Raw genomic sequence first — 14,518 nt, 5'->3', positions numbered from 1 at the left:
GATGTGCATCAGTAAGTGGCTGGAGAGGTCGTTGGAGGTATATTTGAGTGGTGGGCAGCTTTGTCGCCACTCCGATGTTAAAAAAGGTCTGGAAGATGGTGAAGTGTCTGTCCATAAGGGCGTCGACTTTGGTCATCAGGTCCTTCATGGGCAAAATTTCGACATCGGGGATGGCAGCACGTACAAGTTCAGGTAGGCGTAGTAACTAAAGGGCACGAAGTGGATTCACTTCACGAGGAGAGCCGTCTACGGCAGGATGGAGGCGACCGATACTGGTCATTTCCCTGAGGGCGTTGGAGGTATATTTGAGTGGTGGGTAGCTTTGTCGCCACTCCGATGTTAAAAAAGGTCTGGAAGATGGTGAAGTGTCTGTCCATAAGGGCGTCGACTTTGGTCATCAGGTCCTTCATGGGCAAAATTTCGACATCGGGGATGGCAGCACGTACAAGTTCAGGTAGGCGTAGTAACTAAAGGGCACGAAGTGGATTCACTTCACGAGGAGAGCCGTCTATGGCAGGATGGAGGCGACCGATACTGGTCATTTCCCTGAGGGCGAGCGAAGCCTTTTGGTCCCCCAATGGTTGATGAGCTGAAAAAATTTTGCTATGTAGGCAGCCGGTGATGGAGAGTACTGCTGAAGGAGGTATGATTTGAGGTCTTCGTACGTTATTGGCTGTGCTGCTCGCACAGACAATTAGAGATTTCTGGGAAAATGTCTCGGGGATCATCACGAGAACGTAATATGCTTTGGTGCATGACGCCTTTATTACAAAACTGGACTTCAGCATGCTGGAACCAGGCGAACGCTTTTCTGCTAGTGAAGGGCGGTAGTTTCATTGAGGCAGCATATGCCAAAGAGGCAGGTTCGGTGGGCAGCATCGTAAAACAGTAAGGCATAGCAGTGGGGGGGCAGGCAGGAGGGAGAGGTCACTCCGCTGGTCACCAATGTGCAAGCGAGCCATTAGGAGGTGACTGAGAGATGAGTCAAATGCAACTACAGTAACTTTATTTGGACAAATCAAGAGTATACATACAAGCGGTTCCCGTCAAGAACGACATCAAAATTCAAACACAATGATTCAAGAACACACAGGCATGAACAGGTTATCAGTGCAAGGGGAAAGCGATAACGACAATATACAAAAGACAGAAATACCTTTCCAGTGTACGAACGTGTGTGATACACGTTCGGTACAACCCGACACCAAAGCGAGTGCTCAGTTGCCTTTAATAAGGGAGGGGCTCACCTTACGCCTGCCAGAGACAACTATCACCTTATCAAAAGTTTTACCAGATGCTTTCCAGATGAAATCATTCTTTTCTATTAAGGGACAATGCTTTGTATTCATGTAAGAACAAATAGTTTTAAAGATGATTTAACCAGATTCAATTCATTCCCAAAAAGATTTTTACATTACTTCATATCACAAACAATCTGAGGAGAGCAAATCCAGCCAGCAAATAACTGTTCGTTAAACTAAGGCAACACGTTTACCAATCTAGATACTGCTGTGACTCAGTTTAACCAATTTGCTGACTAGGGCCTACTAGGATTGTGAAAGCAGATTTCCTGCATAAAATACCATTATAGACCTAACAGAATTCCTCATTGCAATCACTTTTAAGAAACTTGGCAGTCTAGAAATAAATCCTTTACATAAAGAATTATTAGTTTACTGGTCATAGGTATTCAAATCTTTCTTACCTTCACTAGAGTAATGTAGAGTGGTGTTTTCATGACACAACGCCATCTCTCCCTAAATCTTTTTGGTCCCTTTTCCTTCCTCCAAAGTAAAAAGGCTTAAACAGGAAGGATTTCTATAGCTTCATGCGCTACTCTACCATATCAATAGATCCAAAACTCCGACATCTTTGTTCCAGCTTTCTCTCTTCAAATTTCTCCTTCAGGGGGGACTGTTCCGATATGCTTCATAGTGTTTTTCGAGTGCCAAGCCCTATGAGCCTTGGTAATTCTGATATAAACGTTTGACTTTCCTGTACATCTTTCCTTTACCTTTTTGGACACTTCAGGCATACTGCTTACGCAAAGCTCAATTTCCGTCGACACCTGAAATGAGACACAGAAATTATATATAAATTAGTACTACTAATAATGTTGTGATATTAGTGTTAAAAGTATCTTGCATGCATACTAAGCAGTGCTCTGAGGCAAATGTTGTACCTGTTTTTTATCAAAGATTAATATTCTGAGTAATTATTCATTATTCAATACTCAACTTTCAGTTAACCCTTTTACCCCCAGGCTCTTTGGAAATTTCCAACCCTTAACCGCCAAGGGGTTATTTTTTTCCCAGCACACTTTGCAGTATATTTTTTTTAAATTGCTCTAACAGCCTTAATTTTTGTCATAGAGAGGTCAGGTTGGTCTCATTCTCTTGGAAAATGCCTGAATTTTCTCAAAAAATTATCAAAAATATGAAAAAAAAAATTTTTATAGCATTATTTTGAAAGGACGTACCGGTACGTCCATGGGGGTAAAGGGATGGGTTTTGTGAAACGTACCAGTACGTCCTTTGGGGGTAAAAGGGTTAATATTAATTAATCTATGTTTGCCTTTATAACATCAGAAACAAAATGACTGAAAATGAAAATCAAGATATTCTTTTAGTAATGTGCATTTTTCCTAACTAAACAAACTTTGAGTCCTTTAATAGGAGCTGGAACTTGATTCAATATCTATAAAATGATGTGGGTAGTCACTGCAAGGAGGCGGGTAAGCTCTGTCCACCAGACAGGCTACAGAGAAGCCACTTTGACCTTAACCTAGGACTTGTAGGGCAGTTGAGGAAGAAAGTTAAAGGACTCAAGTTTGTCTACTTGGGAATAGTGATTCGTTCCTTCACAAATACAAATCATCGTCCTTTAACCAGAGACTTATAACGAGGAGACAGGAAGTCCCTATAACCAAACTGGTTGGTTCAATTCCCGGGATGTCAAAGCATCCACACAGGTAAAGGGAACCAAAGTTTGACCCCTGCCGCCCTTATAACAACCTGAGAAAAAGATGTCCCAGGTGATAAGCCAGGTTTCTGCCAAAACTTGACAAAAGGTTATGAAAAAAATTCTATCGATACAAATATGGCGTCTGTTAATGCATGGATACAGTAGGAACTGGATTTGCATATATCTCTATCCATACTCTCCCCTGCGTAAGATGCTCGGTTGGGAGGCTTACCTGCATCAAAGTCCGATCCGACAAGTAACAGCACGACCGCCACATTCCAAGGGAAAGGAAAGAAAAGAGGAAAAAGGGCCAGACATTTATACCTCTCCTCCTAGACTTACGTGAGACTGCTACCTTAAACGAGATTCTTCTTGTCTTGTGAGGGAGTTCTGTTCACTACAGACTTGCTAAGCAGCTACCTCCGGATGGAGGGTAAAAGTATTCACGAATCTGTGTGCACACACCTTAAGATAGCAAATGGTGAAGATCGTCTGCCATTTCCAGACTCCAGCCCCTGAAAGATTCTTCCTGAAGGCTGATAAAGAACCTAGACTTCGGATTTTGTGCGTTTTTTTGGAAAGTTACCTCTGCTCCCTCCGTAAAGGCACGATGCGCCCGTCTGATGGCTTTCCGAAGAGAGAAAATGGTGCTCCTGGAAATGTTTTTCTTCACCCTGCCGGTGCTGAAGGCAAGAAAGACGGCAGCCTTTATTCCTACTGGTAGTGTGTGCTTGTTCTCGTCGGAACCGAGAGCAGGTAGCAGCTCCGTGAGCTCTGTAACGTGTGCCAATCCATCTACTTGGGGATGATTATGTTCCCGATACATATCCTACTGCATTACCTGACGAACGACGCAAGAACATACTAGTACAGTATCTCTTATCCTAGGGTAAGGTTTTCAGTACTACACTGTCTCTCCCACTGGGAGAGAAATTGTAGGAGTCACAGTTCAGCGACTCATCGATGGTATGGGTCTTCTTGGATATTATTAATTCAAAGTTTCATTATAGAATCTAAATCCTCTAGGACACGCGCCAGACAATCCGCAAACGAAATGGGATAATCGAATACCTGTCCTCGGTTGAAAAGAATCCTAGCCATTTAATTTGGAATCTCTTGCCACCACGGAAAACTCAGCCACTGTTCAGTTTCTGAGCTTAGGTAGATCTAGGTCGAGGAGCATGCCGTCACCAAAACATCTCGGGAACGTCCTGAGGCATGACAGGGACAGGCGGCCCATGTCCTGACCAGCAGTGATCGAGCTCAGTCTTGTGTACGACCAATCACTGATAGCAGGAAATTGAACTCCTGTACTTTGTACCGAAAACCATTCCCAGGGATTGACTTTTGTTACAGCATTGCTACTATTGTGAAAACATGCAGAGGAATCTAATAGTCTCAAAATACTATGCCAAATCTGTCGTCCTATGCTTCGGTGACACCTTTCTGCTCTTCGGGCCAATCAGAGCGCTTTAAATGAACCGGTAACCAAAACAGATGAACTAGTTACCTAGTGACTCAAAGACAATGATACACTGAAGAACAACCAAAACTTCCTAATCATGTGGTTCTGATTATGTAGATCTTGATTACATGGTTCCCGATCGGGATGATCGTCGCAAAAATTCAGAGAAGACGAGACAAGGGAGAAGGAGGAAATTGAAGTTTTTCTTCTCTAGAGACATGCAGGCAAATGACGGCCCAGTCATGGGGAAGAGAACACAACAGCCCCACCATGTGATGCTTCCTGAGTGCCTTCCAGGATCAGCAAACACTAAAGGAGTGAATAATGGCAGCGTCTCTTCCATTACACTCAACAGTGGAGGGACTCCTAGAATAGCCACACTCTCGAGGGATAGAATAACGATAAACATGCCGCCCGACAGGAACAGCTATGTTGAATGACAGCAGGTAGCACAGAAAACAAGTAAATATATCATGAATCACTGTGTATACTTGGCTTCTTCCGTTAACATTCCTCGAAAAGGACTGTCTGCAAGATAATTTATTCAATCTTAAAGAAAAAGCAAAAGATCAAAATAGCGAGATAAGTAAACCAAGAAGTACGGAAAGTCCTCAACTTACAAACTTAATAGGTTCCAAGAAGCTATTTAAAGCTAAATGGTTTGCACGTCAAATTCTGTTCAATTTTGGCCTAGGGTGGGCCTAACCTAACTCATGCCCCGCTAAGTCCGCCGTATGCAACGGGTGCCGCAAGCAGGGCCACTAATACAAATGCTGCAGAAAATCCCATGCAAAATCAACAGGATCCCCAAGAGACTTGTCTAGTGCTGTGTCTAGCGCTGTGCTTGCTGCGGGCGCCAACCTCGCCCGCCAACCACTAGTGGAGGTGACAGTCGTCCACACCGACACAGGAGTACGAGTGCCTGTCGCCGCCGTGGCGGACACCGGGGCACATGTATGTGTGGCGGGCCCTCCCTGCTGTCGCACCTCCAAGTCCACCCAGCAGCCCTTACACACCGTGCTGGCTTGCGGCATGTGGCAAACCTCCCCCTGAAGTGCCTTGGATCTGCCGTGTGCCACGTCACCTTGCAAGGCCGCACCACGGAGTAGGACGTGTACTTCGTGCAGTCGGCAAAGCACCTCTTCCTGTTGCTGGACGCCCGCAGGGACTTGACGCTGGTACCCAAGGAGTTCCCCCAACCCTCCCCCGCGGTGGCACACGTGATCCTGTTCGATAGCACGGCCAAATGGGCTGCCCAGGTACCACCCCGACCCGCCGAGTTGCCCCTGCCGCCCCAGGAGGAACATGCAGCCAGGTTGGAAGCCTGGCTCCTGCAACATTTTGCCACAACAACATTTAACACAGCCAGGAAGCCACTGCCAGTGATGCAGGGGGAACCGCACCACATCCACCTACTCCCAGGAGCAACGCCTTACGCATACCACACCCCAGCATCGGTGCCAAAACACTGGGAAGAGGAAGTGAAGGCCCAGCTCGAAGAGGATGTCACCCATGGCATCATAGAGCCGGTACCTGCCGGGCAGCCAACCGAATGATGTGCCCGAAGAAGTAAGGACAGCCACGCTGTACAGTCGACTACCAGCGCCTCAACGCATCCTGCCTGCGTGAGACACACCACACACCCGTCCCATTCGACATGGTGTCCGGGGTACCTATGCACACATTCAAGACTGTGGCGGACGCGTACTGGGGATACCACCAGGTGGAGCAAGACGAAGAAAGTTGCAACCTAACCACATTCATTAACCCCTAGGGGAGATTTCGTTACCGTCATAAACCCATGGGGCACTGCTCCGCCGGCGATGCGTATACTCGACGATTCGACGGCGCCATCCAGGACATCCAGAGGAAATACAAGTGCGTAGACGACACCCTGCTCTACGATGACAGCATCGAAGGAGCTTTCTGGCACGCCTACGACTTCCTCGAAACATGCGCAGCCAAGGGTGTCACCCTAAAGCTGGAGAAATTTCAATTCGCAAGAAGAGAAGTGGACTTTGTGGGCTTCAACTTGGGCTGGGAGGCCTACATGCCAACAGAGGAACGTTCGGCGGCCATCAAGAATTTCCCAATGCCACGTCAGCTCTCTATCACCGACATAAGGGCATGGTACAGATTCGTCAACCACCTGGCGCCCTTCCTCGCAACAGCCCCCATCATGAACCCATTCAGGGAGCTCCTCAAGATACTAACCACGAAGTTAGTGTACTGGGACAAGGCACTCCGCACCAAATTCCATCACGCCCGGGACACGATCTGCCAATTAGCAAAGGACGGGTTGGCTTACTACGACAGGAGCTGCCCCACAGCAGCGATCCCCGACTGGAGCAAAAAGGGCATAGGGTTTGTAATCCTTCAGCAATATTGCGCATGCAGCTCCACTACCATGCCCTTCAGCTGCACAGGCGGGTGGCGACTGGCACTAAGCGGCAGCTGCCATCTCACCGTCGACGAAGCTGGCTACACTGCCGTAGAGGGGGAGGCCCTCGCGGTAGCCTGGTGTCTCCAGAAGGCGAGGCTGTTCTTGCTGGGGTGCCCCAACCTCACCATTGTGACGGACCACCGCCCGTTAACCAGGTTGATGGGGGATCAGGCCCTCACGGAAATCTCCAACCCCCGTCTCTTAAGGCTGAAGGAGAGAACCCTACAGTACCGATTCAGGGTCAAGTGTCTACTGGGGAAGCGTAACAGTGCAGCAGACTTCCTGTCACGATACCCCACCTTGAAAGCCGATCCCAGCGCCCACAACGAAGACCTCAACGACGCCATAGCGGCCGCCGTCTTGGCAGCAGTAGAGCACAACAGCTGCGTCGTGGACGAGGCGAGTATCAGGGACGCCGCTGTCAGCGACCCCGTGTATCAGCTGCTCATGGCCAGGGACTGGGCCGACAGGAAGTCCCGGGAATTTGCATGCCTTCGGCCCTTCTACGGTGTCAGGGAGAGGCTGGCCATTATCCAAGACTTAGTGACATACACGTTCGAACAAGGCAACGTCCGCCTAGTTATCCCGGAGCCTCTCCGTCAGCAGGTGGCTACTAACCTACACGCAGGGCACCAAGGACTGGACTCGATGCAATGACGAGCGCGCCAGACGGTGTACTGGCCTGGACTTGAGGGGGACCTGCAGTATCACCGATCCTCGTGCGAAGAATGCAATGTACACGCACCATCCCAGGCTGTGGAGGAACTCATCATCACGCCACCCCCAGAGTACCCCTTCCAGATGACGGTAGCGGATATGTTACATCACGACAGACTCTCGTACATGACCTACGCAGACAGGCTCACAGGTTGGCTGGAGCTGGCCCACTTCCCCCACGGTACCTCCTCCTCTCACATCAAGACCCAGCTACGTCGCTACTTCAACAGGTGGGGGGCCCTGAAGCAAATCTCCATGGACGGTGGCACAAATCTGGCAAGCGAGGAAATGGGGAATTTTTCAAGTTATGGGGTGTGTCCGTGCGGCTATCATCTGCCCAACACCCTTTTTCAGCTCAAAAACAAGCACAAAATTTCGTGGATGCACCCAAGGTCAAAACACTGGCACTTGATTGACTATGTCATAATCAAAAAGCGAGACCAGCAAGATGCTGTCCATACCCGTGCAATGAGAGGTGCTGAGTGCCACACAGATCACAATCTAATACGTGCTAAGCTCAAGCTAACCATCCGTCCTCTTCTTTCGCGCAAACCTCCCTCAATGAAATTAAACATTCCTGCTCTGAAAGACACCTCTACTTGGAACAACTACCGTCACGGGATAGCAAGAAAACTGGCTGAGATCCCTAACATTGATCCAACCAACATCGACAATGAGCTTGACTCTGAGTGGACAAAACTGAAAACTATAATCCAGGAAAATGCAGAAGAAACCCTTGGCTTCTCCACATGACGTCATCAAGATTGGTATGATAACAACGCTGATGGTATACATGACCTAATCACAGTAAAAAATAAAGCGCACAATGCATGGCTCTCACAACCTACTTCTGTAGCTCTCAAAGAAAACTTCCAACAGGTAAGATCAGAAGTGCAGAAAATACTCAGAGACATGGAAAATAACTGGTGGAATGACCGTGCAAAAGAAACTCAATCATACGCAGATGCAAATGATCAACATAGTTTCTACAACTCTATTAAAATTTTATATGGCCCAACGAAAAGTAGTATGACTCCTGTTCGCTCTCTAGAAGGAAACCTCCTAAAAAACAAACAGGAGATAATATATCGCTGGGCACAACATTTCAGCTTGATCCTTAACCAACGAAATCCTGTAGAGCCTAATATCCTCAACAACATCCCTGATGTCCCTCACTCAGAAATCCTAGATACCAACCCCACTTTCCCAGAAACTATACAAGCCATAAGGGCCACGAAAAACAACAAAAGCCCCGGCCCTAATGGTCTACCAGCTGAACTATTCAAGGAGGGGGGCTACTTACTCCATCAACATCTCCACAACCTTATTCTCTCTATTTGGGACATGGAAGAAGTCCCCCATGAGTGGCTTGTCTCAGACATTGTCACCATCTACAAACGTAAAGGGGACCGTTCCCTCTGTGACAATAGCAGAGGCATCACCTTGCTCGGCGTTGCAAGTAAAATCCTGGCAAGAATAATGCTTGCAAGACTTTGCAAACACATTTCAGAAAATGTACTACCAGAGACGCAATGTGGCTTTCGTAAAGAACGCAGTACTTGTGACATGATATTCGTGGCCCGACAACTAAAAGAGAAATGCCATGAGCAAAACCGTGATCTTCACATAGCCTTTATCGATCTAACAAAGGCCTTCGACACGGTGAACAGAGACCTTTTATGGACTGCTCTCTCTAAATTTGGAGTACCTCCGAAATTCCTTAACATTCTAAGGAACTTACACAATGATATGCAAGCCTGTGTAAGTATGGGTGGTAGTAAATCACAACTTTTCAGGGTAGAAACTGGAGTAAAACAAGGATGTGTCCTAGCTCCAGTGATATTCAACATCTACCTCACTGCAGTCACCCTCCTGAGCCACCAACAAGTCAACGAAGAAGATCAATTGAAAGTGCAGTTTCGACTAGACGGAAACTTATTCAACCTTAGGTGCCTCCAGTCTGTGACAAAAACAACAATGACACACCTAATGGAACTCCAATATGCAGATGATTGCGCTCTAGTGGCTCTCTCACCAGATGCTCTCCAACGCAGCCTTACCATTGTCTCATCAATTTACCGAGCCATGGGGCTCAAAGTTAACATCAACAAAACTGAAATCCTATCCCAGCAAATAATTGCAGGAGATCCCCCAGTATTTCATCTGAATGGGGAAGCCATCAAACATGCTGATAGCTTCATCTACCTTGGAAGCATCTTCACTAAAAAACACTATTGATGAGGAAATAGTTGCCCGGATAAATCATGCCTCCGCATCTTTCGGCCGACTCAGGTCCAGAGTCTTCCTAAATCCCCACCTCAAGACAGAAACTAAAGTAGCTGTGTACAGAGCTGTCTGCATGTCCACCCTGCTATATGGAGCAGAATCTTGGACGGCTTACCGTCAACATGTAAAACAACTTGAGGCATTCCATATTCGCTGTCTTCAGTGTATATTAGGGCTCACATGGTAAGACAACGTACCTCATTCTGAAATTCTCCACCGTTTAAACCTGCTGAGTATAGAATCCACATTGGCAGAAAAACAACTCGGGTGGATCAGCCACGTCATCTGTATGCCAGAACATCGCCTTCCTCGCCAGGTCCTCTACAGTCAGCTCCCTGAAGCTCGGCGTAATCCAGGGGGTCAGAAAAAGAGGTACAAGGACAACATCAAAGCTACATTCAAGAAGTGCAACATACAACCTGAGCAACTAGAAATGAACGCCTCTGACAGACCACTATGGCGCTCACTCTGTAAAGCTGGAGTCAATCAACTTGAAGACACCCGGAACCAGGCAAGACAACAGCGCAGGGAGAGAAGACAAAACCGTCGAGATCGGATACCCCCGGTCAACCCAGACCTGACTTGCCAGTTGTGTGGCAGAGTGTGTGGATCCAGAATTGGTCTTCACAGCCATGCAAGATGGCACCAACGACAACAGATCTAACTTCATCCCCATCACAGAGAAGCAGAAGTCGTCTTCGATTCGAAGGACAGCAATAACGTAACGTATCATCTGCCCAGTACCCGCAGTCCAATGGCAGGGCAGAGGCCGCAGTCAAGGTCGGGAAGCGGATAATATGGGCCAACACGGGCAGCGTTGGCAGCCTCGACACGGACAAGTCCTCTATGGCTATGTTACAGTACCTCAACACCACCCTCTGCGGAATGAATAAGTCACCTGGCCAGATGGCAGAGGGCAGGCAGCTCCGACACGGCGTACTTACGGCCAGCTGGTACCTCACAGTAGACAAACACTGGGGGGGGGGGGGCAACCCTCCGGCAAAGAAAACGTCAGATGGCTGACAGCGGTGCTGCCCTCACCGAGAACAGACCCTCTAGAAGGCTTCCAGTTATCAACCGGGGCTCCCAAGTGCGAGTGCAAAATCAGGCTACTAAGCTGTGGGATCGTACCAGTACTGTGGCAGAAACGCTCCCATACCGACAATACCTAGTCAGACTTAACGGCAGCGGGCGCCTCTCCCTCCGTAACAGGAAGCACCTGCGACACATCGTTGGGGCCCCAAGGGCGGGCCACACCTGCTACGCATCCAGCTCCACCTACGCCCGAGCAGCCACCGGTCAGTCACCCTACACCCAGCCCTCAAGCAGTACGGGAGCCACGCCCATCACGGCGCACCAGAAGGCCAGTGTGGATGAATGACTACATGTGACATCGTTAACTGTCATATACCTTCTTTTCTGTAATCACGTACAATACAGCAGCATCTGCTTATATTTTTATTGTATCTGCTCCTCATACTATTTTACGAACATGTATTACCTACACTCTGCATTTTACACTATCGACAGCTATGTATCTGTCTCCTTATTCTTGCACATGCATCCAATTTAATCCATTAATTATTTTTTATCATTACCTCTCCATGTATACCCATGTATTAATCTCATGGGGGGATGATGGGGTACCTGCATAAGTACGATATGTTTTCCCATGGCAGGCAGGCGCCAAGTGAGTGTGCCGGTTGCAGAGAGCAACTGGGAACAGTCTGTACCTTTGGACGCAATAAACCACGTGCCTCCACCACCGTGTATCTCTTGTCCCAACATGACATCCAATAATTATTATTATCATTATTACCTGCTAAGATACATCCCTTGTTGGAAAAGCAGGATATGCTATAAAAGAACAGTAACATTAAAATAAAAATTTCCTATATAAACTAAAAAAACTTAAACAAAACAAGAGAAAGAGAAATAAGATAGAAGTGTGCCCGAGTGTACCCTCAAGCAAGAGATCTCTAATCCAAGACAGTGGAAGACCATGGTACAGAGGCTATAGCACTACCCAAGACCAGAGAACAAAATTACATAATATTTGTTTTATTACAATATTTCATTATCAGCTTTTGATACAATATCTGAGATTAATGATTTCAGTTAAATTTGCACTTGCATCTCCAAACGTTTGTATAAAGGACCTTCTATGTTCGTACTCTCCAACGGGCAGAAACAAAGTGAGGTTACACTACTTGGCGGGTGGGTTGGTCCTACAACTACCTCACTTAAAAGCTTAAACAGACATTCAAGCTTTGCTCATAACCCTTTTACCCCCAAAGGACGTACTGGTAAGTTTCACAAAACTCATCCCTTTACCCCCCATGGACGTACTGGTACGTCCTTGCAAAAAAACTGCTATTTAAATTTTTTTTGCATATTTTTGATAACTTTTTGAGAAACTTCCGGCATTTTTCAAAAGGATGAGACCAACCTGACCTCTCTATGACAAAAATTAAGGCTGTTAGAGCAATTTAAAAAATATATATAGCAAAATGTGCTTGGGGAAAAAAAAAAAAAAACACCTGGGGGTTAAGGGTTGGAAAGTTTCAAATACCCTAGGGGTAAAAGGGTTAATATCATCAACAGTAAAAAGTTTGCATTATGTTAAGGAACAAACAAAAGATAACTTGGATCAATGCCAGGTTTACTATAAAAGAAAAAAAACTATTTCAGGCAGTTCCTCATCATTTTAGGGACCTCAATTTACTTAATCTGAGAATAAAAGCTGTAAACATCCGTAAACATCTTGTCAATACCCAAAAGTTTTATATCTGTAATTCAATAAAGAATATATTCCGTTGTTATATGAATATTTCATTCCCTAAACTATATATTGATTTACAGACAGTTAATTTCTTTATTTGTACTCCCCAAGTCAGGAGACCAGGGAGACTTTGTATATCAGAGGGCAGTTCCTCCAGTGTGGATTAAAAATGGACATCAAATAACCTAAACTTTACCCCCTAACCTAACCTACAAGACGTGTCCTTACCTACTTACCTAACGGGGGGCTAACGCCCCCTCTGCAACCCCCCTCACACTGCTGTATTCTAAGTTAGCCATAATATAATATACAGGTGGCCGCTATCATACATACACCCCGACCAGTTCCTGACAAGAATAAAGATGGCTGCCTCTCTTGTATATATATATATATGTACATATGCCAGTGGCGCTAACCTCTCCCTGTCCCTCGGGTAATAGGAGAGGAAGAAGCCATACCCTGGTGATAAGAGGGGGGCATGCGTATGCATTACCTACCTAAATATTAAGCCGTCATTTTTGACAGGTTACATAACCAGCAAGGAATATTGCACTACAGTATATGATTAGGAGCCTTTGTATATCAGCGGCCAGTTCCTCCCGAATGGATTAAAAATGGACATCAACTAACCTAAACTTTCCCCCCTGGCCGTGTCCTTACCTAATTACCTAAGGGGGGGGGAGGCTAACATCACCCTGCCTACCCCCTTACACTGTCGTATTCTAAGTTAGCCGTAATCAAACATACAGGTGGCCGCTATCATACATACACCCTAATAATTACCCACATTTTCACTACTGACATAGTCTGGCCCTTTGATCAACGGTTATATTATAGTTACGGACGGGACAAACTTATCTCCTAAAAAAACATGTTTCTCATGGAAAAACGTCCGTTTTCTTCGCAAATGACACATTTTCACGGCAAATAAACTTACACCTAATAGCAATGACTCCTTAAGGGCGGTGAAGGCCCTGTGACTTAAGGTACGCCATGCAAACTGATGGTTATTACCCACTTCCCTATTTCCAATCAAGCCTGAACTAATAGCTTCGCTCTGCGAAAGCATGATTAAATTTTCAATATAAATTATATATTTATAAAGAAAAGACTAAAATGTTATACTCACAGCAAATTGTTAATGATTCCTTTTTGGGGCCGAAGGTTAATTGAGACCTTTGGGTCCAGGATTCAACTAAAATCAACGAAATTAAGTCATTAATATTTATATAAATGACTTATATAAACTTTTCGAACATTTACATCAATCTTACGTATAAATTTCTTACGTAAAATAGACACTATTTGTTAAAATAGACTTTTTTTTCGAATACGGATTAAACGTTGTTTTGTTTACGTTCATCCCGGGAGTGAATACCGGCAAGAAAAGTAAAATGGTTCCAATTTTTTTTATTTATTTTTCATTTTTTAAATACTTATTTATGATTTATGAGAGTTTTCATACTTTTTAAAAGTATTATATATAAATTTTAGTTCTATTTTAATTAGTTTTGTGCCTCGTTATTTGAAAATACAGTAAAAAATATGAAATGTTAATACATATGCTGGCATTATTTGGGCCAGCCAACAACGGCCATTTTGTGTATTGTATTGCAGTTAACAGTATATTATAATTACTTTATTACCTTAATATGATAAAATTGGTTATTTTAGATACTATATAAAATATATTATATTACAATTGTTACATTATTATAACATTTTGATAAATCTATGCTATATTATATTATTCCCATATACAGGACATTACTATTTTTTTAGCTCTGGCTGGCATAATTCCATAGTGAAGCTTATTGTTCAATCTCCATACATAAGGTAAAACAATATAAAATCAACCAAA

At 45.3% G+C, this 14,518-nt stretch overlaps 1 long non-coding RNA gene across 1 annotated transcript in view; it reads right to left on the bottom strand.

Moving 5' to 3' along the window:
• LOC137616717 (uncharacterized) overlaps positions 1-14,015 on the bottom strand; it is a 166,918-nt gene extending 152,903 nt beyond the window's left edge. Inside the window, exons 1-2 of the long non-coding RNA XR_011039498.1 lie at positions 13,787-14,015; positions 1,706-2,068 (exon numbers count right to left, since the gene is read on the bottom strand). This is a non-coding gene — a long non-coding RNA (uncharacterized lncRNA). The remainder of the gene's footprint in view (positions 1-1,705; positions 2,069-13,786) is intronic.
• Positions 14,016-14,518: the final 503 nt, after the last annotated feature.

The sequence above is a fragment of the Palaemon carinicauda genome, chromosome 2 (assembly GCF_036898095.1).
Source record: "Palaemon carinicauda isolate YSFRI2023 chromosome 2, ASM3689809v2, whole genome shotgun sequence".
Classification (NCBI taxonomy): domain Eukaryota; kingdom Metazoa; phylum Arthropoda; class Malacostraca; order Decapoda; family Palaemonidae; genus Palaemon; species Palaemon carinicauda.
Note: the sequence above shows the minus strand (reverse complement) of the source record. Positions and strands in the feature narration are given on the sequence as shown.